Raw genomic sequence first — 10,268 nt, forward strand, 5'->3', positions numbered from 1 at the left:
AGTTAGATTCTCATCATGACCTGCTCAGATTTCTGCAGTGATATCCTAACTGGTTATTGTGGTTCCTGCCTCACATTTTTCTAGGCCAATCTTCTGTGTTGTCAGAATTCTCTTCATAGCATTGATCTGGCATGTTTCTTACTTCTGTTGCAGTGCTTATTATGTAATGTTGAAGACATTTGTTTATAAGCCTGTTGCCTCTGTTGTAAGACAAGTTTCTTGAGAGCATAAGGAATGTGTTTTATCCCTCCTGTGTATCCCCAGAGCCAGACACAGCACCTGCCCTATAATAGGTTCAGTAAAGGCTTTTTGAATTAATGAATGGACAGTAAAACACCAAGACAGTTTTTGAAAGTGTGTGGTAGTGCATTGCTCTGTTACCTCTGGTGGGAAGGATATAAAATGGTGGAAATGAGAACTGGATGAAATGGCTACAATGGGCAAGAATGACTATAATGGAGAAAACAGATGAGAAAGGAATTTGGGTTGTAACAACCTGGATGATTTTGAAATTAAGGTTGCTGGTACAGGATCTCTTGAATATTTTCAAAGGGCAAAAAGATGCAAGAGTATATAAACTAAAGGTTTGGCCTTCCCTGGTGGTGCAGTGGTTAAGAATCTGCCTGCCAATGCAGGCGACATGGGTTTGAGCCTTGGTCCAGGAAGATGCCCCATGCCGTGGAGCAACTAAGCCCAGGCGCCACAACTGCTGAAGCCCATGCACCTAGAGCCCATGCTCCGCAACAAGAGAGGCCACCGCAACGAGAAGCGTGTGCACTGCAACGAAGAGTAGCCCCTGCACACAGCAATGAAGACCCAACACAGACAAAAATAATTAATTAATTTTAAAAACACAAAACTAAAGGTTGACCACTGAATTCACTCTGTGCAGTTTTAGATTTTGTTTTTTCTAATCCAAATAAGGAATTTTTACTTATTTTTTTACTCTATATATGTAAGCATTGAATAAATATACTGCAAGGCCTTTGGTTCATAAACTAGTTTGCACTGTATTCTGTCCCTAGACCTGAATGGATCCCGACTAATACATACATTGTAAGGAACTTTAGTTTGCTGAAATTTGAAAACTGGTTAAAACATCAGAATAGTGCTGTTTGAAAACTCAGGTAACAAATATATATTTCGGTAGACTAAATTGTTACTGTTTTAGCTGTGGTGGAGTTGGGGGCGCATGACCTAAATCTGACTGGCCAAGCTATTCCCTAGACTCAGAGATTGGCCCAGATGTGGGTATAATACTCAGGTAAGGACAGAAAGACTCCTTCCTTGAGAGTAAAGTACAGAATATGAAAGAAAGATTCCTTACCCATGGGGAATTCCTAAAAAGGGATGATGTCAATCTGGGACCTTTGGCAACAATTTTTTCTGGTCAAATGGAGGCTGCTTCTGAGAGGTTGGAGAGAATAAGACCAACACCGTGAGGTGAGCAGAGTGGAGAGATGGAGAGAGAGCCCTGATGGCATCATTTGAACCCTTTGGCTTCAACTGTATCTGCTCCTTGTACTTCCTAATTATGGGTCAGTAAGTTTCTTTTTTGCATAAACTACTTTGAATTGTATTTTGTTCCTGGAACTGAATGGATCCTGACTTAATATATACGTTGTGGGGGATTTTAGTTTGCTGATTTGAAAATGAATTAGAACATGGGAATAGTGCCGATAGAAAGCTTGGGCATTGTTGTTCAGCAGACAGCAGCTCCATCCCCTCCCTGCCTTGGAGAAGCATGAATTTCCCACTCTGCTCACGTTGGGCTTGAGCCTGTGACTGACTTTAGCCCGCGAAGTGTGGTGGAAGTGACTGTGTGCCTGTTATAAGCAGAGGCTTTAAGGTGCTCTTATGCTTCCATCAGCCCTCTTACACTCTTCTTCTACCTTGAGACCACCATGGACCAGAGAGGATACTGCTTCAGGCTGGGCACAAGGTGAGAAGAAATGTGAAACAGACCTACAGCCTTCTCCAAGTCCTGTGGAGCAAGAAATCCACTGAGACTTGGGGTTCTTCACAGGAAAATGTGAGAGAAGCACTTAACCAATGAGCAAAAGCATTCATTCAGTCATTCATTCAATAAATGTTAATACAGCAACTACTGTATGCCAGGCCCTGTACTTAAGAGAAATAGAGCAGTCCCCTCCCCTGCTGTCATGTAGTAAAGGGAAAAAGAGAAGAAAATTCATAATTTCAGTGCATTATGAAAAGAGCAGGCAGGAAAAGGAAGACTGCTCTTTGAATGAGAAAGCTGTTGCTGGAGTACAGGAAGGATGGAGGATATGGGTAGTTTCTTGGCCTGTGACCCAAAGACCAATTCTTGCTTAATGCTTAATTGAGGCAGAGAGGCCATTCATCAGACTCACTCATGTAAAACGATCCCTAAGATGTGTAAGTCTCTGAGCAGATACACTCAGCAGCAGAGTGCTTTGGAGGACTGCTCTCTCATAAGCTTAACCTAGCATTTTAGATTTGTTTGGGGCTATAAAAAATGGGTAAGTTTAATTAAATGTAGTTAATTTTGTTATACAACATTTGAAATATCCTGAACATGAAGGTTGTCTCTGTGACTGTCAGAGTCCACCAGAGGATGCAGATGTTCCTGGGAAGTGTGGGGAAGTCCTGGGAAGTCTGGTAGACTGTCAGAGTCCACCAGAGGATGTAGATGTTCCTGGGAAGGTGGGGCTGGAGGTGGTGGTACAGGTAAAGGGGAAAAAGCCTGCAACCAAGTTTTGAAAACCCTGTTTCATATTTTTTAAGACCATTTTTAACTAGACATGTAATCATAGTGTGATTTTCTTCCACAGCCCCTGCCGATCAGACAGGCCAGAGCAGACAGGTTTTATACCATATTACCCAGCGCCTGCTGAATCAGGAATTGGCAGCTAACCCAAAGGCTAGCCATTAGCCTGTGAGAGAGGCTAGTGCAAAAAGCTCTGCCCAAACAGGGACAAATTGGGCAGATAATGTTCTTATTCTCTGAAACTGAAATTTAGGTTGTCAGCAACATAAGGTTATGAGACAGACCAAGAGCACATCATGGGCATAAGTGAACTCAGATTAGAAGTCAGGCAAAGCTACAAGTGAACTAGAACTCTGGCAAAAAGATAGAGTAAATGGTGAGGAATCTAGTTGGTCATGGAATGTGAAGCATGCGTGGAGAGTATTGCACCTGGTCCAGAGCAGCAAAGACCTGCAGACTCCCCTTGCTGAGTCTCCAAGGTCCACGCTGACCCTCTGGGCCTCGTCTCCATGAGCCTTCACATTTTCCTGGGTCCTATTCCTATATTTCTGTTCAAGTCTCTCTCCTTCACTGCCTGGGATGAAAGACCCCATTGTCTGAGGTAGTCTGAGTGAGTTCTTGGGTTTTTTGTACCCAAAAGAGCTTCAGTAAAACTCAGAGTACTCTACTCTAATGTCTGCTGCTTAGATTTAACGTGTATAGGAATCACCAGGGAATCATTTAAAAGTGCTAATCCTGAATTGGTAGGTCTGGGGTGGGGCCTGAGATTCTGAATTTCTTATAAGCTCCCAGGTGATGGTATGCTGCTGGCCCTTGGCCACATTTGAGTAGCAAGGCACTAACGGAATTCAGAGAGTTATTAAAATCATTATTTACAGATAGGGATCCTGTCAGAGTTCCAGCAGGAAACAGATAGCACACACAAATTAGGATAATTCCAAGGGGATTTAATAAAAGGATTATTTACATAAGCCAGAGCAGGGTGTAAGGAAACCACAAAAGGTTAGTCTACCAGAGGCTAGTAATAGAAGTGTTACCACACCTCTCCCTGAAGGGATGAGGGGAGAGAAGGGAAGGAGAGACAGCTAATTTTTGACCTTCAGTTGATATATACAGCCAGCCTGAGGTGACCACAGGGAATGAGGCAAGAGAATAAACGCTGTGACCTCACTCTCCGGCCAGTGGTCCTCACTGGCCCCAACCAAAGCCAGAAAGCAAGTTGCCCATAGATGTAATTGTACAGTCTCCCAGGCCACAGCAAGGTGGAGAAGTGTAAGGGGCCAACGGGAGAAACTGGCCGAGATGGCCGAGATGGAGGGTGTATATAGGTGAAATCTTTTTCTCGGGAAGAGGAGAAGCCCTCAGACTTTGTGCCTTCAACACCTACTGTGTACCAGGCGTTGTTCTAAGTATAGACACATAGCAAGGATGGGCAAGAAGCAAACCAGCATATAAAACACTAAGTTTAAGAGTAAGGAGATAGAGCAAGTGAGCAGCAGAGCAGAGGCTATTTTGCTGAAGGCCAGCAAGAACCTCTGATGGATAGGAATCTGAAGGAACAGGACCTACTTCCCAAGTACATGTGAATGAAGAAAAATGTCCAACCATACAGACTGGTCTCACTAGAAAATTCATTCTTCTAGTGGGCCTTCAGTGCTGTTTTCCTAGCTTTACCCTCTCTCCTACACTCCAAGACAACTATTTCACACATTTCCCTCTCAAATCTCCAAAACCTCTTGCCATTCTTCACTCTTGGCTGATGATCTTACTTTTGATTTTACTGAGAAATCAAAAGAATCCTTCCTTGGGACTTCCCTGGTGGTCCAGTGGTAAAGAATCTGCCTTACAGTGCAGGGGATGCAGGTTCGATCCCTGGTCGGGGAACTAAGATCCCACATGCCACGGGGCAACTACGCCTGTGTGCCACAACTACTGAGCTCATGTGCCTCAACTAGAGAGCCCATGTGCTGCAAACTACAGAGCCCACACACTCTGGAACCTGTGTGCCACAACTAGAAAAGAGAAAACCTACACACCACAACTAGAGAGAAGCCCACGTGCCACAATGAAGAGCCCATGCACTACAACGAAAGATCCCGCATGCCTCAACGAAGTTCCCATGTGCCACAACTAAGACCTGATGCAGCTGAAAATAAATTAAATAAATAAATAAATAGTAAATCTTAAAAAAAAAAAAAAAAGGAATCCTTCCCCAAACTCCCACACCACATCCACCCTTGCACCTGTGCCCACACTTCCTGCCTTCCCTCCTGCCTAAGGCCTAACCCCCTGCATGCACTGATCCCATGTCCTCTGGCCCTTTGAAGGATACTGCTTCTGCAGTTGTCCCCTCTCTCTACAGTATTATCAATTTTCCCTCCCTACTGGGTTATTCCCATCAGTGAACAAGCATGCTGTAATGTTTCCCATCTTAAAACAAAACCTTGACATTCCCGTGCCTTTCCAGGCACAACTCCATTTCACCCTTTCCTTGTGTAGTTTGAGTCCTCAAAAGAGCTGTCTCTATTACCACCTGTCTGTACTTTCTCCCTTGCCAGTCTTTCTTAAACACTTTATCGAGGTATAATTGATATGAATAAACTGCACATGTTTAAAGTATACAATTTGCTAACTCCTGTTCTTGTTGATTACTTCTTTTCAGTCTCTTTTTCTGGGTGTTTCTCATGTTCTTTACTTCTAACCATTAGAGAACTTCTGACCTCAACCCTTGGATTTCTGTATCTACATTCACTCCGAGTGATCTCATTCAGTCTCCTAATACAACATACCATCTCTAGACTGATAACTCTGAAATTTATCTCTAGCCCAACTTCTCTGCATTCCATACTCATGTTCCAACTATACTCAACATCCTATGTGGATGTCTAGTAAACATCTCAAACTTAATATGACCCAAGATGAACTCTTAATTTCCCCCCAAATCTTTCTCTCCTGTTTTGCTTCCATTTCAGTAAATATCATATCTATGTTTTGTTTCTCAGGCCAAAATCCTTGAAGACCTGTTTGACTTATCTTTCTCAAATCCTAGATCCAACCCATTAGCAAATCCAGTCAGCTTTTCTTTTGACATACATCCAAAAGCTAACTTCTTATCACTATTCCCGTTGTAATTTCCACTCTATTACAACACATCATTCCCAGGAATATTGCAATAAGCTCTTAACTGGTCTCCTTGTTTCTGCCCTTTCTCTCATCCAAAAGCCAAAATGATTCTTTTAAATTATAATCTAAAGGTCCTTCGAAGGACATCAAGATGAAGGAGTAGGAGGGTGTTGAGCTACCTCCCCCAATAAACACATCCAAAAAACAAAATTCTACATGTGGGGGCTTCCCTGGTGGCGCAGTGCTTGAGAGTCCGCCTGCCGATGCAGGAGACGCGGGTTCGTGCCCCGTTTCGGGAAGATCCCACATGCCGCGGAGCGGCTGGGCCCGTGAGCCATGGCCACTGAGCCTGCGCGTCCGGAGCCTGTGCTCCGCAAATGGGAGAGGCCACAACAGTGAGAGGCCCGCATAATGCAAGGAAAAAAAAAAAAAAAAAAAAAAATTCTACATGTGGAACAATCCTCACTGAAAACAAACTAGAGACTGGTAGAAACTCTCATACAACCAAGGCTGTAAAGAAAGATTCACACACAGTTGAGCAGGAAGGGGAGAGAAGTGATCAAGTCAGGGGCTGTGCCCCTAGGAAGGGGCACAGAAGAGGGGGGAATTGCATGGGCTCAGAGATCCTACCTGTGGAGTGAGTAGTTTGAACCACATATTGGGTGCCCCAGCCCTGGGGTCCCACATTAAGAAGACAAGTCCCCTTACCTTAGCTGGTTTGAAAACCAGTGGGACTAACAGGAGGGCTGTAAGAAACCAAGACCCCACTTGTACAGAGTGTACAAATGCTTGCTTGTGTCCAAAATAAGGTGAAGGAAGCAGAGTGAAACTGCAGGGCTCTGGCTGGCTTCCCCCAATCCCAGTGTGTGCCCCAGCCCATGCTGAGCATCCACTGTAGCACCTTTAGCTTTGTGCAGCTCCTGACATGGGCAAAGACTGCCGTTGCTGAGGAGAGTGCACAGTCGAGGGGGGATGGAGCCTGCTTGAACCTGGCATGACATCCAAACAGGACGAGGGTGGCCATTAATGGGGTTCATGGAGGCAGCAGATCAGAAGTGGCCTGGAGCTCTGACTGTTGTGCTGGGACGATCCCGGTATGTGCAGTGGCCTGAACTGGGTACCTGCTGGGGCTCATCTTGCTCCAGTGATGCTCCCCCTGGGGTGAAGTTGCTGATGCTGGGAAGAGGGGAGAGCACACACTAAGAGGGGAAGGCATCAGCTTGACCTGATCCTGAGGGCTTCCACTCCAGCACTTCGGGACCTGACCCTGCCCTTGATAGGGTGGTGACAACCACTGAGCATAGAGAAGCCCTGGCTCACACCTGGCTCTGGCTCTAGCCATTCCAACTCCAGCCCCACCTCCCACCAAGGTGATATAGCACATCCTGGGGGAAAATGTGACCCGTGACCCGTGCTCACTTCAGATCTACCTCTCCCATCAAAGCCACTGGGCACACATAGACTACACAGGGACCCTCCCACACAAGGACACTGCTTCAAACCAGGATAGGTAGCTGCTTCACCTAATCTCATAGAGACAGAGAAAGTTAAGCAAAATGAGAAAACAGAGAAATTTATTCTAAATGAAAGAACAAGAAAAAAAAAAAAAAAAAAACCCTGAGAAAGCAACTAATGAAACAGAGATAAATAATTTACCAGATAAAGAGTTCAAAACAATAATAATAAGACTGCTAACTGAACTAGAGAAAAGAGTAGATGAACACAGTGAGAATTCTAACAGGGAATTAGAAAATATAAAAAAGAACCAGTCAGAGCTGAAGAATACAATAGCTGAAATGAAAAACATACTAGAGTGAATTAACAGCAGACTAGGTCATACAGAAGAATGCATGAGTTCTGGAAAATAGAAAATGGGAATCAATTAGAGCAGCAAAGAGAAAAACAAAATAAGAACAGTTTAAGGGACTTCTAAAACAGTATCAAATGTACTAACATTTGCATTGTAAGTGCAGCAAGAGAAAAAAAAGTCACGTAGAAGAGAACCCTATCAGCTGATTTTTTCTGCAGAAATTTTGCAGGTCAGAAGGGCATGGCATGATATATTTAAAGTGCTGAAAGGGAAAAACCTACAAAGTAGGATACTAGCAAGATTATTATGCAGAACTGAAGGAGAGATGAATAACTTCTCAGACAAGTAAAAACAAAAAGATTTCATCAATACTAAACCAACCCCAAAAGAAATGATAAGGGGTCTTCTCTAAATGGAAAAGAAAAGGGTACAACAAGAAGTAAGAATTTATGGAAAAGGAAAAATCCTACTAGTAAGGGCACATGTATAATAAAGGCTGTGGATCAACCATTAAATAATCCAGTGTGAAGACGAAAAGAAAAAAATTGTAAAATCAACTATAACTACAATAAAGAATTAAGGGGCAAACACAAAGGTGAAAAACATGACATCAAAAATACAAAACATGGAGGGATTAAAAATGTAAATCTTTTATAATGTGTTTGAACTTAAATGAATATCAGTTTAAAACAAGTAGGTATAGTTACAGGTCAACATAGATGAAGCCAATGGTAACCACAAATCAAAAACCTACAGTAGTTAAACAAAGATTGTCATACTGAGTGAAGTCAGACAGAGAAAAAGAAATGTCATATGATATTGCCTATATGCAGAATCTTTAAAAAAAGAAATGATACAAATGAACTTATTCACAAAACAGAAACAGACTCACAGACTTAGAGAATGAACTTATGGTTACCAGGGGGGAAGGGTGGGGAGGGATAGTTAGGGAGTTCGGATTGACAAAAAAAATTGTAAAACACTATATTGTACACCCGTAATTTATATAACATTGTACGTCAGCTATGCATCAATAAAAAAGAAAGTTGAAAAAAAAAACTAGACAGAAAGGAACTAGCATACAACTAAAGAAAATCATCAAACCGCAAGAGAAGAAACCAAAAGAAGAAGGAAAGAACAGAAAAGAAACATCAAAACAACCAGAAAACAAGTGGCAAAATGACAATAAGTACATACCTATCAATAATCATGTTAAGTGCCAATAAACTAAATGCTACTGATTGGATTTAAAAAGATCCATCTATGTGCTACTTACAAGAGACTCACTTCAGAACTAAAGATACACACAGACTGAAAGTGAGGGGATGGAAAAAGCTATATCAGACAAAGTAGACTTTAAAACAAAGTGTATAACAAGAGACAAAGAAAGGCATTATATAATGATAAAGGGATCAACACAAGAAGAGGATATAACATTTGTTTACATATATGCACCTAACGTAACATAGGAACAACTAAATATACAAAGCAGATATCAACAGACATAAAGGGAGAAATCTACAATAATAGTAGGGGACTTTAACACCCCACTTACATCAATGGACAGATCATCCAGACAAAAAATCGATAAGGAAACAGTGGTCTTAAATGACACATTAGACCAGTTGGACTTAATAGACATACATGTGACATTCCATCCCAAACAAGCAGAGTACACATTCTTTTCAAGTGCACATGCAGGATACATCACTTGCTAGGCCACAAAACAAGTCTCAACAAATTTAAGAGGATAGAAATTATATCAAGCATTTTTCCCAGCCACAATGGTATGAAACTAGAAATCAATTACAGGAAGAAAAATGGGAAAAAGACAAACACATGGACACTAAACAATATGACACAAAAAACCAATGGGTCAATGAAGAAATCAAAGAGGAAATCATAAAAATCCTCAGGACAAATGAAAATAAAAACACATTTCTCAAATCTATGAGATCCAGCAAAAGCAGTTCTAACAGGGAAGTTTATAATGATATAGGTACCTCAAGAAACAAGAAAAATCTCAAATAAACAACCTAACATTCCTAAAGTAAAAGAAGAACACACAAAGCCCAAAGTCAGCAAAAGGAAGGAAATAAAAATGATCAGAGTGGAAATAAATAAAGACAAAAACCCAAAAACAATAGAAAAGATCAATGAAACCAAGAGCTATTTTTTGAAAAGATAAGAAATTGATAAGCCTTTAGCCAGACATCAAGGAAAAAAAGGTAGAGGACTGAAATAAACAAAATAAGAAATAAAAGAAAAATTACAACTGTTATCACAGTGATTTTAAAAAATCATAAGAGAATACTACAAAAAGTACATGCCAACAAACTGGACAACCTAGAAGAAACAGATGAATTTCTAGAAACATACAATTTTCCAAGACTGGGTCAGAAAGAAATAGACAATTGGGACAGACCAATCACTAACAGTGAAATTAAATTAGTAATTTTTAAAACTCCCAACAAACAGAAGTTCAGGACTGGACAGCTTCACAGGTAAATTCTACCAAACATTTAAAGAAGACCTAATATCTATCCTTCTCAAACTATTCCAAAAAGTTGAGGATGAGGGAACACT

Source organism: Lipotes vexillifer, unplaced genomic scaffold (assembly GCF_000442215.2).
Source record: "Lipotes vexillifer unplaced genomic scaffold, Lipotes_vexillifer_v1.1 scaffold162, whole genome shotgun sequence".
Classification (NCBI taxonomy): domain Eukaryota; kingdom Metazoa; phylum Chordata; class Mammalia; order Artiodactyla; family Lipotidae; genus Lipotes; species Lipotes vexillifer.